The 20,128-nt window shown below is 36.3% G+C and overlaps 1 pseudogene; it reads right to left on the reverse strand.

Annotated features, from left to right (window-relative positions):
• Positions 1 to 9,305: 9,305 nt before the first annotated feature.
• LOC113272048 lies at positions 9,306 to 19,771 on the reverse strand (annotated as a pseudogene).
• Positions 19,772 to 20,128: the final 357 nt, after the last annotated feature.

Below are 20,128 nucleotides of genomic sequence, written 5' to 3' on the forward strand. Positions count from 1 at the left end.
ATGGTTTCATCACAAGTACATAAATAAAAATAGTAATTATTATTAAAGGGTACCTTCAATCTCCATTCTTTGTAGATTTATCTGTAGTATCACATGTGCCATGGACAAACTGGACTAATTTTTTTTTCCCCGAAAAAGTAAGAATATATTGAAAGGCTTACTGGGAGTAAGCAAAAACAACACCCCACGTCATACAAATAAGACTCCCCAATTCAATTTTCGGCACAGCCAAAGAAGAGAGGAAGGAGAATCTCCCAAATAACTAACCGGGCAGAAAAAGACAAAATCCAATACTGTCCACATTAGGACTTTAATTTACAAAACATTACCCCCAGTTCAATTTTACATTGTCTAAAAATTTTTTTCCAGAGCTTCCACATTCTTACATCAATAATATGTTTGTGTTTTCACTTTTTCGATGACTTGCTGAACTTCGAAGCTGATTCCTTTGAAAATCAAGTCATTTCTGGAATTCCATATTGTCCAAGTGATGGCTTCCAGAAGAATTTTCCACAAAACTTGTCCAACATTGGATAAGTTCTTCACCTTACAACCTTTGATGATCAAGTCGATACAGTTTGGCATTGCCCGCTCCATTTTCACGTAAGATCTGAAGTATAACCAAATTTTAGTAACTTCGGGACAGTGAAACATCAAGTAAGAAGCTTTTTCTCCTTCTTTGCCACACAACAAACATCCGTTGGCAATTAGCTTACCTTTCTTGTAAAGGATGTCCATCGTCACCATCTATTTATGATATAATTACCCTTTTTTCACCTCATTTTATGTGCTTTGCAATAGTGCTCTACTTCACTACGGGAATGGGGCAGAAAAAGGAAAAACTCCACATGCATTTGAACTTTGTAATGGAAAAAAAGGAATTTGAAAACAAAACTAGTCATAAAAATCCAAGGTGACCTAACTTGTGGTACCAAAACCCCACTCAAATGTTGGGATCCATTAAAACTCCATCTTAAACAAAATTGATACAAAAATCCCAAATTTTAAAAAATTGATACAAAAACCCCAAATTTCAAAATTGGTTTCATCAAATTTTATGATGAAACCAAAATTTGGTTTCATCAAATTCTTTGGGGTTTCATCAAATTTTATGATGAAACCAAATCTTGGTCTCATCAACCGCGAGTTACTTTTGTTTTGTTGGGGGTTTTGTGTTACTTTTATTTTGATGGGTTTTTTGTGGATGGATAGTGACATCTTTGAGGTTATAACTCGCGGACCGTTTGAAAATGAAATTATACTATATTAATTAGGTGGATTAAAATTGCACCCTGACTCGTCACCTTTAGCCTTTTGAAAATTCAAGTCTATGGCCTATGATCAAATTTGTGGAGGACCATTCTAACTATCCCTTAAGCCCAGTAGAATTATGTGATTTTTTTTGAAGCATTAATAATGGAATAGGAAAGACTAGAAGTTTAGTACACGGGGATACGTCGTTCCTAACGTATCATTGAAAGTAATTGAAGTTAAAAATTCAGAAACTACGTGATCCCAAATGGAAGTGGTGAAATTATGGATTTCACTGCTATCGGCCGCATTGTTTGCAAATCCATCCGCTGCTTGGTGTCATTCTCTGTAGATATGTGTGAGAGCGTGGTGTGGAATATTTTGGAGAGCGAGGAAGATTTCTTCAATCATTACTTGAAGGTACCAGGGCGGTGGTGTTTGTGATTCGATGAACTGAATTAGGCTGGTGGAGTCTGTCTCGAACCAAACATTTGGCCAATCGTGATCCATTGCAGTTCTAACCGCAAGGAGTATAGCCCATGTTTCTGCCATAAGCGCAGCAGTGATTCTCAAAGGTTGGGCAATCACCTTAATAGTTGTGGTGCCTGACGATCTACAAATGATACCAGCCCCTGCATGTCCCGGGTGTCCCCTAGCTTCTCCATCCGTATTTATCTTGATCCAGTCTGGGTTTGGAGGTCTCCATACGATGAAGATTGTTCTTGTGTTGTTGCCGCGGGAGATGGTGGTAGGGCATTTGGTTGGACGTTGGTTGATAGGCTATTGGCCCAGGTGAATTCTTGTTGGAGTTGGACAGCCATCCGGACAATGTCAGCTGGTCTTTGTCGTTGCCTCCTATATACGAGGTGGTTTCTGGCAAGCCAGAGCGTCCAGAGAAGGAAACAGAAGGCCGTGGCAGTATAAGTTGGGATTTTTGAATTTAGTAACTGTTGCAAGGTTGAGTTTTGGTTAACCGCCGGGGGTTGGTGTCGGGCAAAATCCGGGTCGCATGACAGTTGGGAAAAACATAGTTGCCAAGCCTCAAGTGCGACTCGATAGTGGAGCAATAAGTGGTTTCCGGATTCCGTATCTAGGTTGCAAGCCGGGCATAAGGGGGAGGAGGTAAGATAGATGCGGTGTAGGGTGTTGAAGGTTGTTAGTCCTTCGTTGAGGGCTTTCAACAAGAAAAACCGGATTTTCGGTGGGCATGGGAGTGTCCACAGATACTTGGATGGGGGTAGAAGGTTGGGTTGGTTGGTTTTCATCTGAAGCACTTACATTTCAAGGTGAGTTATGTCAAAATCTTTCATTGACCCAAAATTTCCTCTGCACTAAAAAATTATCATGCGATCCAAGATTTGACTCGTGATGAAAATTCTATCTTATCACCCCAAATACGGCGGTGACAAAACATTTTGATCCGTAAAACAATGTGGCTTAAAATTTGCCTATTGTGACCCAAACGTGAATGAACTAATAGAATTCGTTTTAATATTACATGTTCAATTAAAGAATCGTTTTCTTAAATAGGTTTTTATCTCTTTGACGGATATTTTTGAAAGACTAACGGATTTGTTTTGATTTTGCATTTGTGGTTACTTTCACTTGGATTCTATTTATCAGATGTCAATGAAGTTGAAAAATAAAACACAAAATTGGTTAAAAAGATCAAAATCAACATTTTCTGGGTGAAAAAGACTTGTACATTTTGATACTGTTTAAATGGACAAAAATTAAAAAGATAATGTTCAAATGGACAAAAATATAAAAATAGCCGGGATGTAACCAGTTTCATCCTACCCATTTTCAAATATTTTTTCTTATTTTTAATTTATATGAGGATGCATCCAGTTTCATCCTTGCTATTTTTTAAGTTTAAGCCGCGATGAATCCAGTTTCATCCTTGCTATTTTTCTTTTATCCATTTCACCCATACTAATTTTTACTTGTCCATTTGAATCATGTTTTAAATTTTTTTGGACAAATGACCCATTTTCCGAAAATAAAAGCAATTGAAGGAAAATGGTTAACTCATGGTCATGCACCTAGTTAGTAAGTTCGCGAATCATTCACGAATTTTTCCGTATCACGAAATTTACCGTCTTATTCGCGTACGTTTGCAACTCCGAACCCAAGTCGCGTATTATTTGGCATTCCCGGATTATTCGCGAATCGTTCACGAATTTTACGTATCCCGAATGATACGTCCGCTTAATTCGCCATAAATTCTTTAGCTTTTACTTTTCAAAGACTCCACTTTTTGGGCTTTACTGCCTCCCGAGCATACACGACCGAATATTAGACGTGTTGTAATTTTTATGAAACGAAAATGACTGAAGAGATTTGAAGGTGAAGGTGAGAGAGATCTCAAACTCACTAACCAAGCATCTAAACCACCATACGACGTCCTCTTGGATAACTAATGTTGTATATATTATTAATATCATCATATTAAGTTTATTTTTTCTTATATAACTCACACATATGCATAAAAATTGGTCTATGACCTTATAAATACAAAATATTTGTTATATATAGATACCGAATTTTCGGAGCCGAACTCACATTTATAAATCGAATTATACACGTACGTATGCCGTTCCGAATTACTGACGAATCACGTCCCGTTGACCGAATTTTGGACCGAATCTGGATTTTACAAAACCGTATAATACTCGTACGTTTGCCGTTCCGTACGTTTGCCAAATCCCGAATTGCTAACTAGGGTCATGCATGCATTAATGGTTCAGCTTCCAAGTATTAATAAATCAGTTTAGGCGGTTTCATACATGCATTAGGGACTTGAATGATAAAGTGTACGTATCTTTTTTCTAGTCATTCACGAACCATATATATGTATTCACACCATCAGAAATTACAGAAAATTCATTAACAAGAAATAAAATGAAGAAGCAGATTGGGACTTATTTCTTCTTTCTGTTGGTTGTAATATTCTCGGTGCTTGTATCTTTTGCTTATGGTTGTGGTCGTGAAAGACAAAACTGTAATTTATTCAAGTGGTGTTGCAAGCATTTCACCTGCACTTGGTTTGGGGGTGGACTATGCATTACAAATTATTAAGCTGTAATAGAAGATCATGGTCAAGAAAAACGTCATAGCCACGCACGTGATGGATCAGTTGGTTGTCATCGTACCTATGTATTTTGGATTGTAATAAGAGATTATATATGGTTTCATTATAGATATAAATAAAAATGATTATTTTTATGGGGTACCTTCAATCTCCTTCCTCTGTAGATTTGTTTGTACTATCTCATGTGTCATCACCTATATATATTCAATATACTTCTCAGAGTCTTAATCCTCATATCAACATATCAACATGCCGAGGTAATCTATCCCTCTACTTTCTACTCTATTTAAATAATGATCCTGTTACCCCTGTATAGTATTGACGATCATGGCCATGAATGAAGAAAGAACTAAGTTACATAAAGCCATGGAAGCAATTGTTGATATTTACGTCAATCTGCTTTCTTTCCAACCATACATGCTTATATTTGAGTTTCATCTTAGTGATTTTCAAAATAATATTCATATAAATATATTTGATGACTAATAATGTAGAGAATTTTATGGAAAATTCAATGGGAATGGATTCAATGTATAGCAGCCAATCTAATAAGAACATGCAGTAATTGGAGAAATGTAGTGAAGGATATTGCTAAAATATATATATAAACAAAAACTACTAAAGACGGGTGAATCTATTAACTGTATACCATGAAAATTTGTGTGCATTTTTGTTGTAAAGGTATATGTCGCCAGTGCACACCACGAAGTCCAAAATATTGCACCATCCTCTAGACCCATTTGTCCATGTAGGAATTACTGTTTATTCTAGTTTTTTATGATCCTGTTAATGGCTAGTCCATTCGTGAAAAACATTTATTCCCTAGTCCAAAAACATGTTTTTGGACTAAATTATTTACTTTCTAGTCCAAAACTTCGTGGAGATTATAAACTGTATTTTCTAAATGCCTAAAATACCCTTCCAGGTTCTCAACACATGTAAATGTTACTACTAGTATGTTCCTACATACTAGTAATATCAATACGGTGATACTACATATTAATATGTACTATACTAGCAGTAACAAAAATATCTTACTAATTTGTTACTAGTAAATTAGGTAACTACTTTACTATACTAGTTACTACTACTAGTACACTAGTATAAATACTGGTTACTACTACTAGTACACTAGTATAAATACACTAGTAGTAACATATGTAGTATCAATAATAACATACTACATATCAAACATACTAAATACCAATATATAACATACTACATATGAATATGTAGTATCAATACATAACATAACAATGTTGAACATAACATATTGATACTACATATTAATATGTAGTATCAATATGTAACATACTACATATGAATATGTAGTATCAATATTAATATGTGGTATTAATATATAACATATAACATATTAATATGTAGTATCAATATATAACATAGTACTACTAGTACTAGTACTAGTTACTAGTAGTATACTACTAGTATACTGCATACTACATATATTATTACTACATACTACATATTGACGATATATAACATATTACTACTAGTAACTAAGTATACTACATACTACATATGTTATTACTACATACTACATATGTAGTAACATATGTATTAAGATACGTAATATTATATGTTAGGATTAGTAGAGTAATTTTACTTTTTCCAAAACTTTTTTGGATTAGGGAGTAAATATATTTTACCGCCGGACTAGATAGTAACCCGGGTCGGGTTTGCTGGACTAAACAACAAAGTCCTCTTTGTACATAGACTGATCCGGATACCATAACTACCGTTTACAAAAGCATCCCATAAACCCGAACAATGAACTTTCTCTACCGTGTATATATAAACAGAGCAAGGCAATCCCTAGTTGTTTAATTTGTCTCTCAAATTGTAAGTAGAAGGAGAAATAAGCAATGCCTAGCCTTCCAGAGGAACTCTACCATGAAATCCTTGTAAGGATGCCAGCGGAATCATTACTCAGAGGTAAGTGTGTCCGCAGGTCTTGGTTTAAACTAATTTCTGATTCTAAGTTTGTTAAATTCCGCCTTAATTTTACTGTCCAGAAGAATAACCCTAGTTTCATGCTTAGAGGTCTTAAGAATAAAAATGTTAATAATGCGGTAATCAATTCTGTAACATTATCATCAAAAGTTATTGAATGTGATGATATTAATGAGATGAATTACCCATTCAAGTCACCGGCTTCTAGCATCGAACTGCTGGGTAGTGAAATGAAAGACAGTTATTTATGTTATAATTGTTCTGAGTGCATGCATTGTATATCTTGGGTGCCTTTAGTATTTTCTGTTTGTACAACTATGAGCTGTCTTTGACAATCTGTAAAGCTGAACACTACCTGTACTTAAAGAATGCTTTACTCTTCTGTTTTCTTTAATGAGAATTACTCTCTTTCTTCATCAATCCCTCTATGGTATCAGAGCTTCTATCTTGCTTGATAAAATGCATAAGAACTGATGGGGAGGTGAATTTGTCAATCATGAACTTCAAAAATTTCTTTCTACTCATGGTAGCAATCATGAAACTAATTGTCCTAACAAACCAGAACAAAATGGTGTTGCTGAATCTAAGTATAGATACCTTCTTGACATAACTAGGACCTTTTTGCTTTAATTTTCTCTTCCTCTCTCATTTTGGTTTGAATCTCTATCCACTGCCAATTACACCATAAACAGATTACCCACAAAATCACTTTCATATTTATCTCCTTTTGAAACCCTATTTCATAAACCTCCAGACTATTCTTTCCTTAAAATTTTTGGATGTCTAAGTTTTCCATGGCTTAAACCATATACAACTTCTAAACTTTCTCCTAGAAGTGAGCAATGTATCTTTATTGGTTATAGCAAACAACAAAAGGGGTATAGGTGTTTCAATCCTGTAACAGGAAAAATATTTGTCTCTAGACATGTTAACTTCTTTGAAAGTTATTTTCCATACTCTACACTTACTACATCTACATTGCCTTTTTCCATTTCTGAGCTTGATATGTCTGCAGCTAAACTTGATACTATCATACCTAATACATCTTCTACTCCTGCTGCCACTGATCTCAATACTTTTATTTCTTCCACTACAACCACTACTACAAATAGTCCTCCTGCTGTTACTAGGTACTACTACTGTGTCTGCTCACTCTAATGATCAAAATACTCATAACATGCTCACCAGATCCAAACATGGCATATTCAAACCAAAATCTTTACTTTCCACCAAACATCCAATTCCTACAGCTTATTTGGCTAATACTGCATCTACGACACCCACTTGCTATTCTCAAGCTGCTAAAATTCATGAGTGATTAGATCCAATGCATGTTGAACACACATTTCTTCATGATGCAGGTACTTGGTCTTTGGTACCACCTGATCCTTCACAAAATTTGGTTGGTTGCAAATGGGTTTTTAAAACCAAATATAATGCAGATGGTACTCTTGAGAGGCGCAAAGCTAGGCTAGTAGCAAAGGGGTTTCATCAGCTTGAAGGTCTTGACTACACAAATACTTTTAGCCCTGTAGTAAAACCAGATACCATCAGATTAGTCTTATCCATTGCAGTAAATTTTGATTGGAAACTTACTCAGCTAGATATCAGCAATGCTTTATTTCATGGTGACTTAAAGGAGGATGTATATATGACACAACCACTTGGTTTTCAAGATGCTGAACATCCAGATTATGTTTGCAAACTTCACATGTCCCTTTATGGTCTCAAACAAGCACCAAGGGCTTGGTATGAGAAACTAGTTGATGTCTTAATGGGTCTTGATTTCATAACTTCACCAGCTGATTCCAGTCTATTTGTGCAGAAAATTGGTTCTAAACTTACTTATGTTCTGGTTTATGTTGATGATATTATCATCACAGGAAGTGAGAGTTCTCATTGTGCCTCATTAATATCCTATTTTGGTACTCACTTTCCAGTCAAGGATTTAGGTGATCTCCATTACTTCCTTGGCCTTGAGGTACACAGAAGCTCCAAAGGTTTATTTCTTTGTCAAACCAAATATGGAGCGGATCTTCTTAACAAGACAAATCTTCTGGGAATCAAACCTTGCAATACTCCATGCTCTGACACAAAGTTATCAGCTTCCGATGGTGACTTACTAACTGATCCTACTGAATATAGATCCATTGTTGGTTCGCTTCAGTATCTCACTTGGACAAGACCAGAAATTTCTTATGTTGTCAACCAAATATGCCATCACATGCAAGCACCAACACCTACTCACCTTACAGCTGCTAAAAGAGTTTTGAGGTACATTAAGGGAACTCTTGGCTATGGTCTTCTCTTCTCTAAGGGTTTTACTGCTCTCCAAGGATACACAAATGCATACTGGGCTGGTAATCCTGATGATAGAAGGTCAACTAGTGGGCATTGCATCTTTTTTGGCTCCAATCCAGTTTCCTGGTCATCTAAGAAACAACCAACTATCTCTAGAAGCTCCACAGAAGCAGAATACAGGTCTCTAGCAACCACTGCAGCATAGGTACCTTGGCTTTGTCAATTTCTAAGAGATTTACATGTATTTTTACAAGTACCTCCCATTATTGGTTGTGATAACAAAGGATATATTGCTCTATCTTCCAATCATGTCTTTCATAGCAGGATGAAACATCTAGCTATAGATTTTCACTTTGTTAGGGAATTAGTTCAGTCCAAGCACTTGCAGGTTACTTATATCTCATCTCTTCACCAAGCTGCTGATATATTCACTAAGGGACTCTCTGCACCCAGGTTTTCCTTTCTCAGAGACAAGCTGAAGATTCTACATCCTCTCCATCTTGATGGGGGTTAGTGAAATGAAAGACAGTTATTTCTGTTATAACTGTTCTAAGTGCATGTATTGTATATCTTGGGTGCGTTTAGTATTTTATGTTTGTATAACTATGAGCTGTCTTTGACAGTCTGTAAAGCTGAACACTGCCTGTACTTAAAGAGTGATTTACTCTTCTGTTTTCTTTAATGAGAATTACTCTCTTTCTTCATCAATCCCTCTAGTGGGTTCGTTTAATGGCTTGGTCGGTATTCTTATTAATAATCTCTTTCCATATTTGGAACCCTACTACTAATGAAAACAAGTGATTACCGGAATCACCAAACAAGTATCTATACGGCCTACTCGCTTTTGGTCATGATTGCAAGTCAGGTGACTACAAGTGCGTACATCTGATAGACTCTGTGGACGAAAATGGTAGTTCTTCTTTAATCGAAGTCTATACGTTAGGATCAAATTCGTGGAAAATCATTCAAGCCATTTCTTACTCGAATCATGTTGGATACTCTGCAGATCTTATTAATGGAGCTCTTCATTGGTTAGGCAGAAAACGCAATGACTCAGATTTAGTAATCTCCTTTGATATCAACACTGAGAAATTAAATGAATTGCAACTACCAAGAAAATCTTTGGAAACCTACTTCTGGTTTTCGGTTGTGGGTTTGTTAGAAGAATGCCTTTATGTACTTATTAAAGACATTGAATATAACATTCGTGAAGTATGGGTGATGCAGGATTACGGTGTTCAAGAATCTTGGAAGAATATCACCATCCCTACGAGATTTACCAACAACTATCCTTCGAAGCTTATTACGTCTTCAAAGAATGGAAAGATTGTATTCATGATCGGAGGTAATCTACGTTGGGAAAATTAGCACCCCGAACGCAGCGGAATCACGGATCACAAAGGGCAATTGGTGATTTGAACCAAATATGAGAGAAACAATAAAAAATAGACAAAAGATAAAAAACACACACAACCACACAACACAAGATATACGTGGTTCACCTTTACAGGATACATCCACGATCAACACCACCAGAAAAAATTCCATTAAATCAAAGATCATTACATGTTATTCCTGCAATCCAAGACAAGACCCAAAGAATTAACAAGACATACCCGAGAACACCATCCAAGAAATCATATGAACCAATTCTCTAACCATTCCTCAAAGCATCCTCATGTCTTCTCTTCTACACCGTCTTCCCAGCTGCTACTAACATAGGAGAAACATGGAAACTATAAACTTGGTTTAGGAATTTTCCCTAAACCCGACACACTAGAACACCAAAATCCTCTCTCTACAAGTTTTTCTCTCACACCGATATTGACCTTCATGGTATCAAACGATCCCCCCTAACAAAGAGACCAAAAACCTAAGCACAAAGATTTACTACGATTCTAGGTTGGATTATTCTACACCTCTAATTCTAATCCTTCATATAGAGAAACTAACTTGGGCCTTAAGAATCCCTAACTTTGGGAACAAGTTTTCCTAATTTAGCTCTTAAGTTCCTAAACTTTAGGAACAAGTTTATGCAAGTTAGAGTTTAACCAAAAACTCCAACTCTTAAGCACCGTCCAAATCCCACAATTCTCCACCTCGGATCATGCTTTCAAGCATGAGACGATCACAGGAAATTACCTATGTCTTCCAGCATAGTTATTCACCATCTCTATACATCCATAGAATTACTTTTGAAGCTCAAATCCGAACTTCCATCTTCATAGAACCATCTCTTTGACCAAAATACCACGACATTGATAAAAGTCTTCAAACCATCTTCTTTATGAAGAACACTTATGAAACTGACCACGCTTCACAAGCACTATGAAAATCTTCTACCACCATCAACGAATCGTTGCACAGACTATACCATTGATTACCAAGAGAACCATCCAGAAGAATCATCGCTATCTCCACCTAACCAGTAAGCTAACAACATATTGAAATCTAACCCAGAAAGGAAAAATTAGCTTCAACATCATACTCCGACACATGTCATGATTACTGTGTATCTGAAATAAACCATCAGACATCTCCACTGTGATTAACAAACTTAATCCTTTAAGCGATTGTCAAAGCCATCACCAATCTGACATACTTTTACCACCATCACACCCAACATACTCGCTCAGAATATATACCGTACAAATGCCATAATACCGTGGTACATGCTTTCGATATCGGGCATATTCTTGATATTACATGCAAGCCATCAGGAATACTTTAACATAGACTTAAGAACATATATCTATAACATCTCGTGCACAACTTCGAAGCATTGCTGGACTTGCTTCTACATGAGACTTCACAGCCCCATCCTTTCTTCAAACTTTGTAACCCATTCTTTATAGTGTATCATTACTAACACTCTTCAAGAAGTATATATATATTCCACCTCATTCATCCTTAATCTGCATCCCATACTATATCATAAAACAAAACAAAGAACATACACTTCTACCAAGTTGAACCTCCAATTTGTAAATCACATCACAAATCCATCTTTGTATAAACACCAGTTGAAACATTATCTTCAAAAAACATATCCCTCCACCCGAAAAATAAACAATCGTTCAATTCCAGGTTCAATCACACCAGCCCGTCCTTGCTCTGATACCAATTGTTGGGGAAATTGGCACCCTAGCGCAGCGAAATCATAGGATCACAAAGGGCAATTGGTGATTTGAACCAAATATGATAGAAACAATAAGAAATAGACAGAAGATAAAGAAACACACAACCACACAACACAAGATATACGTGGTTCACCTTTACAGGCTACATCCACGGTCAACACCACCAGAAAATCTTCCATTAAATCAAAGGCCATTACATGATATTCCCGCAACCCAAGACAAGACCCAATGAATTAACAAGACATACCCGAGAACACCATCCAAGAAATCATAGGAACCAATTCTCTAACCATTCCTCGAACCAGCCTCATGTCTTCTCTTCTACACCATCTTCCCAGTTGCTACTAACAGAGGAGAAACATGGAAACTACAAACTTGGTTTAGGGATTTTCCCTAAACCCGACACACTAGAACACCAAAATCCTCTCTCTACAAGTTTTCCTCTCACACCGATATTGACCTTCGCGGTAGCACACGATCCCCGCAACAAAGAGACCAAAAACCTAAGCACAAGGATTACTACTCTTTTAGGTTGGATTATTCTACACCTCTAATTCTAATCCTTTATATAGAGAAACTAACTTGTCCCTTAAGAAGCCCTAACTTTGGGAACAAGTTTTCCTAATTTAGCTCTTAAGTTCCTAAACTTTAGGAACAAGTTTATGCAAGTTAGAGTTTAACCAAAAACTCCAACTCTTAAGCACCGTCCAAATCCCACAATCTAGTTATATATGACCCAGAGCAAGGAAGTGCTAAAGAACTGAATGTTTGTAGTTCTGTGTACTTTACATCGTGAGTACCATATTTTGAAACCTTAGTCTCACCGAATTGTGGTACTTATTCAGGTTTAGAAGCGCGTACGGAGGGATCAATTGAAACAAGAAACAGAAAAAGCCTATGAAGAAAAGCGTGAGACTTTTACTTATTGGTCCTTAAACAAATTTCCTGGCATTTCCTGCATCTTTATTTCGTATACTGTCTCATTGTCTCAAGCAATACATCTTCCTACCTATGTACAAAAGTTCGGTTTGGCTTGTTCGGAACTACTTTTTCGTTTGATTTAAGTTCTATAATTATATTTTTATGAACCGTTTTTATATTTGACCATGATTTTTACAGCTTAGAACCTACACTACACAGAAGAAATGAGCAGCATGCATCTTCATATTATCTCTTGTTAGTGTCCTGGGGACTCTACTATTGGTCCGGGATTTCCGAATCGACTATTGGTAAAGGTTTGTCTAACTTTAACTCCGGTAATTATTCGGGTATCTCAGCCCATGTGAACTAATCAATTGAAACAAGAGAAACAAAAAAATACTGTAATAATTTTGAGAGGAATGGCACAAAGTTCTCTTTTTGCCTGTACTACTAACTAGATTAGATAAACCATCAGGTATGGTACATAGATTCACAATTTCAGCAGGAGAAACTGAACTGACCAACAAATCTTTTACTACTTGTCCTCTAATAAGTCTTGACCGTCTGCCACCATGACGAATCTCCAGTCTTCTTGCTAGAATTGTGAGAAATCTGTTAGTTTAGTCGGTGGAAAGAGTTTGGGTTTTCTTAAACTCTATATTGACTAAACTTGTGCCTAAAGTTTAGTTACTTCTAAACCAAGTTAGAAAACCTTGTTCCTAAAGTAATGATTACTAAAGGTCCAAGTTTGTATCTCTATATATAGGACTAGAATTGTAGGTTTTTAATCAATCCAACCTAGAAGAGTGGTAAGTGCTTAGGATTTTGGTCTCTTTGTTGGGAGGATCGTGTGCTACCGTGAAGGTCAATATCGGTGTGAGAGAAAAACTTGTAGAGACAGAATTTTGGCGTTCTAGTGTTCAGGGTTTGGGGATTTTCCCTAAACCTAATTTCTAGTGTTTTCATGTTTCTCTTTTGTTAGTAGCAACTGTAAAGACGGTGTAGAAGAGAAGACACGAGGATGGTTTGAAGAATTGTTAGAGAATTGGTTTTTGTTGAGTGTTAATGTAATGTTCAAATGTAATGGGAGTGTAAGAATATAAGTAGTAGTAGAATTGTATGGACAATAGATGACCACATGTCATCTTATCTCTATGGTCTTATATTGACCATGTGTAGAGAGAGAAATTATTATGAAGAAAGAAATCAAAAGAAAATAGGGTGGGTAGAAACTATTAGTTTCTCACTCCATTATCCATCAAAATCCTTCTAATCTTCATCATAAATTCAATCCAACATCTAACAATTGGTATCAAAGCTTAGATCTATTAGATTTGATCTTGGTGAGTGAAAAAAAATCAATTTTTACCCATTAAATCTAAAAAATTAGCAACGTTCAAAGTTTTTAAAATCTAGATCTAGAAAAGAAAAAACCCAATTTTTCAATCAATCTTCAATTAAATCAATGGCAAGTAGTAGTTACTCAAATCAATACATTCAACAACCTTCAATACCACTTTTTCATGGAGAAAATTATGATTTTTGGGCAATTAAAATGAAAACCTTGTTCATGTCTCAAGAAGTGTGGGAGATAGTTGAAGATGGGTATGATGAAATTGAAGATACATCAAACTTAGATCAAGACCAAAAGGGTTTACTTAAGGAGAGTAGGAGGAAGAATGCAAAAGCATCAATGTAAATCCAACAAGGAGTTGGAGACACCATACTACCAAGAGTAATCCATTCTTATAAAGCTAAAGAAGCTTGGGATCTTCTACAACAAGAGTATGGAGGCAATAAGAAGGTGAGAGAGTTAAAATTACATTCATATAGAAGAGATTTTGAGAATCTTAGAATGAATGAGAATGAATGTTTAAATGATTTTTCATCTAGAGTAGTTGAAGTTGTTAATAATATGATGATGTGTGGTGAGAAGATGGAGGAAAGAAGAATTTGTGAGAATATATTGATGTGCTTGCCGGAAAAATTTGAACCCATTGTGGCGGTTTTGGAAGAGACTAAAGATTTCTCTACATTAAAGTCGCAAGAACTATGGGCATCTTTGAAAGTGTATGAGCAAAGGTTGTTAAGACACTCCGAAAAATCAATTGAGAGTGCATTTCAATCAAAATTCAACTTGAATTCAAAAAATTCAGCAACAAAGAAAAATGAGTACAAGGGTGAATCAACATCAAACTTCAAAGAAAAAGAAAAATGGATGAAAGGAGGAGCTAATTCCAAGAACTATACAAAGAGTGATTCCTCTCAACTACCACGATGGAATTTTTGCAAGAAGAATGGTCACTTGGAGAAGAATTGTTGGAACAAAGGAAAACCACAATGTCACAATTGCAAGAAATATGGACATTTGGAGAAAGATTGTAGATACAAAGAAGATGAAGAACAAGCCGGCAGAGCCGAAGAAAAATAAGAAAAACAAAAAATGTTTTATGCTTGTCAAAGTGCCATGGTAACTTCGAAAAGCGAAGTTTGGTTTGTGGATAGTGGTTGTACCACTCATATGTCCGGTGAGAAAAGCTTGTTTGTTGATATGGATACTTCCATAAATTATCTAGTGAAGATAGGGGATGGAAATATGGTTCAAGCTAACGGAAGAGGTACAATTCGCGTGCAAACTATCAATGGAGAAAAATACATTAGAGATGTGTTGTATGTTCCGGACTTGGCACAAAATTTGTTTAGTGTTGGGAAACTTGTGGAGCTCTTGGGTACGCGGTCCATTTTGAAGATGGATAAGAATACAAGAAACACAAGAATAAGAGACAAGTGATGAAGAGTATCAAGATGGAGAAGAATATAAGCTTTCCAATTGTGTTTGAAAAATATAAGAACGTTGCATTGAGGATGGAAACTATTGGTGAAACATGGTTATGGCATAAAAGGCTTGGGCATTTGAATTTCAATAGTCTCAAGGTGTTTTCCAAAAAGAACATGGTGCAAGGACTTCCACAACATATCAACCACAAAGATGGAGTGTGTGAAGGTTGTGCACTTGGGAAACAACGTCGCCAACCATTTCCAAAAGGTGTAGCATGGAGAGCAAAAGAACTTATTGGCTTGGTACATACCGATGTGTGTGGACCAATGAAGACACCAACTCATGGAGGTAATAGATACTTCATTTTATTCATTGATGACTTTACTCGTATGACTTGGGTTTACTTCATGAGACAAAAGTCCGAAGTTTTTAGCATCTTCAAGAAGTTCAAGAGCCTTGTTGAAAAGCAAAGTCGTCACTACATCAAAGTTTCAAGAAGTGATAGAGGCAAAGAGTACAACAACAAAGAATTTGATAAATTTTGTGAAGATGAAGGCTTGGAAAGGAAACTAACAGTGGGTTATACTCCTCAACAAAATGGTGTTTCCGAGAGAAGAACCAAACCGTGATGGAGAAGGCGAAGTTCATGCTTCATGAGAAGGGTATGCCTATAAAGTTTTGGGCCGAAGCCGTTAACACCGCCGTCTACTTGATGAATAGGTGTCCAACAAAGGTCCTTTTGAAGCATGGAGTAGGAGAAAGTCATCGGTAAGACATCTCAAAGTTTTTGGTAGCGCGTGTGATTCTCAAATTCCTAAAGTGAAGAGAACAAAGCTTGATGAATCAAGTGAAAAATGTGTATTTCTCGGCTATAGCCTCCAATCAAAAGATTATAGGTTGTTTAGCTTGAAAAACAACACAATGATTACAAGCCGTGATGTCTTGTTTGATGAAGGTGCTTCATGGAATTGGGAAGAAGGTAAAATTTAGAAGAGAGCCGTTATTCTTGATGAAGAGCAAGAAAATTCAGCAACAAATGAAGTTGAAGAAGGTGAAGAAAATGAGGAAGAACTACCTCAAACTCCTCCAAATACAAGACAAGGAGCATCTCCAAGTATGTCTCCAAGTATTAGTGCATCAACATCACCACCATCGGCACCAAAGAAGATGCATAGGTTGAGTGAAGTGTATGAAAGATGCAACTATTGTACGGTTGAACCGGAAAATTTTGAAGAAGCATCAAAAGAACCGGTATGGATAAAAGCTATGGCTAAGAAGAATCATGGAAGATATCCAAGAGAAACAAGAAGAGTGCACCGAAATTTTTTATGACAACAAATCCGCAATTGCTATGTCCAAAAATTCGATTGAGCATTGTAGAGCAAGGCACATCAAACTCAAGTATCACTTCATTCGAGAAGCAGTTAAAGATTGTGAGATAGAACTCAAGTATTGCAAGACGGAAGACCAATTGGCGGACATATTCACCAAGGCACTTCCCAAAGGCAAGTTTCAAAATTTTAGAGAATTAATTGGAGTTGTAGAACATCACATTAAGGAGGAGATTGTTGAGTGTTAATGTAATGTTCAAATGTAATAGGAGTGTAAGAATATAAGTAGTAGTAGAATTGTATGGACAATAGATGTCCACATGTCATCTTATCTCTATGGTCTTATATTGACCATGTGTAGAGAGAGAAATTATTATGAAGAAAGAAATCAAAAGAAAATAGAGTGGGTAGAAACTATTAGTTTCTCACTCCATTATCCATCAAAATCCTTCTAATCTTCATCATAAATTCAATCAAACATCTAACAGTTTCTATGGTTTATTCGATGGTGTTCTCGGGTATGTCTTGTTAACTCTTTGCTTCTTGTCTTGGATTGCGGAAAGAGCATGTAATCGTCTTTGATTTAATGGAAGTTTTTCTGGTGGTGTTGGCCGTGGATGTAGCCTGTAAAGGTGAACCACGTATATCTTGTGTTGTGGTTGTGTTCTTCTTTATCTTCTGTCTCTTTCTTATTATTTCTCCCATATTCGGTTCAAATCACCAATTGCCTTTTGGGATCCTGATTTCCGCTGCGCTCAGTGTGCCAATTTTCCCAACAAAATCTGCCAGTAGATAATGAATGTTGAAACAGACTAAATCAGCTAAGATAACTACAACAATTGACTTTTTCACTCAAATCACTGCATTGGACCTGTTCAAGAGATAATTGGTAGATATTTAGTGTCAAGACAGGTACTAAAAATGGTACTGATAAACATTACATCTGCTTCTTGTTCAGCAGCTCATCAACAAAGCTCAGACCTCACAAATACTGGAGAATTTCAAGCGAGAGAAAAATCTACTCAAGCTCACAGTGACCTATGATTTTGGGTAAACTGTCTCAAGGTGATAAAAGGCTACAGCTAGGCGAGGATCAAGTGACACTATCACCCTTCCTGGATTTCATAGTTTGTTCTTTATCGCAGCAATTTTAGCACTTAGACTAATTTACCAGAATGAGTACTACTACCCGCTTGACTTCCTTTGTTCGCTTCACTGACAATACCAACATTGGAAGGTTTTGGGGATGTGCTTGACATTTCCAGATAGTATTTCTCACTAGCATACTGGATAACCAATGGACGTCCACAAGCCAATCTTCCATTCATTTTCTGCTTTGCTAGTTGTGCTTCCTGCATGCTCACTTCAAATCGGGAAATGAGGTTTTGACTGAGACATTAATAAACTAGAGTAATGGATGATATATACCTCTTTAGTACTGAATTGAATGAAAATGAAACATCGGGGCTCTCCTCGCTTTGGACCACGAGTGTGCCACAAAAATTCCTCCGACTAGATCTTTCCATAAGGAGAAAACATCTTGATCAAGACCGACCTATACAAATTCAGCGACGAATGGTACTAGTAGTATAAGGGGAGAGAGGGACGCAACCGTTGATATTAGTATCGGAGGGAGGGAGAGGTGACACATAGTTATTCTTTGATCAAGATTACCGATGTATAGTCTTCTTTCACTCGACCCGGCAGCCAACCCAGTAGAACCCTGTCGTTATTAACGAACTCAATGAATCAACAATGCCAGACTGTTTTAACTCCAGAATCATACTATCTTGCATGGACATAAGCATGTACAATGACATGTATTGCTCGAGAGAAGACAAACGCGCGTGAATTAACTAAAAGAATATGTTTTAATATTACATGCTCAATTAAAGAGTTGTTTTCTTAAATACTTCTAGCTTTTTATCTCTGAGACGAGTATTTTCAGTTGGATTCTATTTATCAGATGTCGACGAAGTTGAATTAAAAGCGATTGAAGGAAAATGGTTAATTCATAGTCATGCATTAATGGTTCCGTTAGCAAGTATTGATAAATCAGTTTAGGAGGTTTCATACATGCATTAGGGACTTTAATGATAAGTGTACGTATCTTTTACTAGTCATTCACGAACCATATATATATATATATATATATATATATATATATATATATATATATGTATTCACACCATCAGAAACTACAGAAAATTCATTAACAAGAAATAAAATGAAGAAGCAGACTGGAACTTATTTCTTCTTTCTGTTGGTTGTAATATTCTCGGTGCTTGTATCTTTTGCTTATGGGTGTGGTCGTGAGAGCCAAGACTGTAATTTATTCAAGTGGTGTTGCAAGCATTTCTCGTGCACTTGGTTCGGGTGTGGACGATGCATTAATTATTAAGCTGTAATAAAAGATCATGGTCAAGAGAAACCACATAGCCAAGCACTTGATGGATCAGTTAGTTGTCATCTTTGGTATCTATGTATTTTGGTTTGTAATAACAGATTATATGTGGTTTCATTATAGATATAAATAAAAATGATTATTTTTATGGGGTACCTTCAATCTCCTTCCCCTGTAGATTTGTTTGTACTATCTCATGTGTCATCAGAATCTCAATCATCATATCAGTAAGCTGAGATTATCTCTCCCTCTACTCTCTACTCTATTTAATGATCCTGTTACCCTGTATAGTATTGCCGGTCATGGCCATGAATGATGAATAAAGAACATAAATCCATGGAAGCAGTCGTTGATAATTACGTCCATCCGATTCCTTCTCAACATACAAGAATGAGTAAAAAATATTCATAAGTATATTTGATAAAGGCACCTTGTTTTTACTGTTGTTTCTGCACTTCTCATACTTCTTCTAGCACACGAGATTGAATTCCAGACTGCTCTGGAAAGGATTTCATCTTAACAAATTGTGTCTTGTTGTCTCGTTTCCATGTTTGCACATCTTGTATGCATCACCGCCATATCTTAAAACTTTATACAGGATTTCATTCCAAGGGACAACATTAGCAACACATTTCCATATGAAATTCTTAACGTTTGGAAGAGTTTAGATATCTCATAGATTCTTCCAACATTTTGCGGAGTCTGCATCAGCTGCTGCGCTGTTGTTCTTGAGGGCTGCCACATGTTGTATGCTTGCTTACTTAACCATGAAATAACCATATCTTTTTAAGGTACACATTAATAAGCCTTCTGTTGTGTGTGCAATTCTCATTTGTAGCGACTGTCTTCCTAGCAACTGTTCAATAATATTAAACTAACCTTCCATTATCTATTGATCTTGTATCCTGATCAAAAAGGAGCTAAACATCACATTTG

The sequence above is a fragment of the Papaver somniferum genome, chromosome 4 (genome assembly GCF_003573695.1).
Source record: "Papaver somniferum cultivar HN1 chromosome 4, ASM357369v1, whole genome shotgun sequence".
NCBI lineage: Eukaryota > Viridiplantae > Streptophyta > Magnoliopsida > Ranunculales > Papaveraceae > Papaver > Papaver somniferum.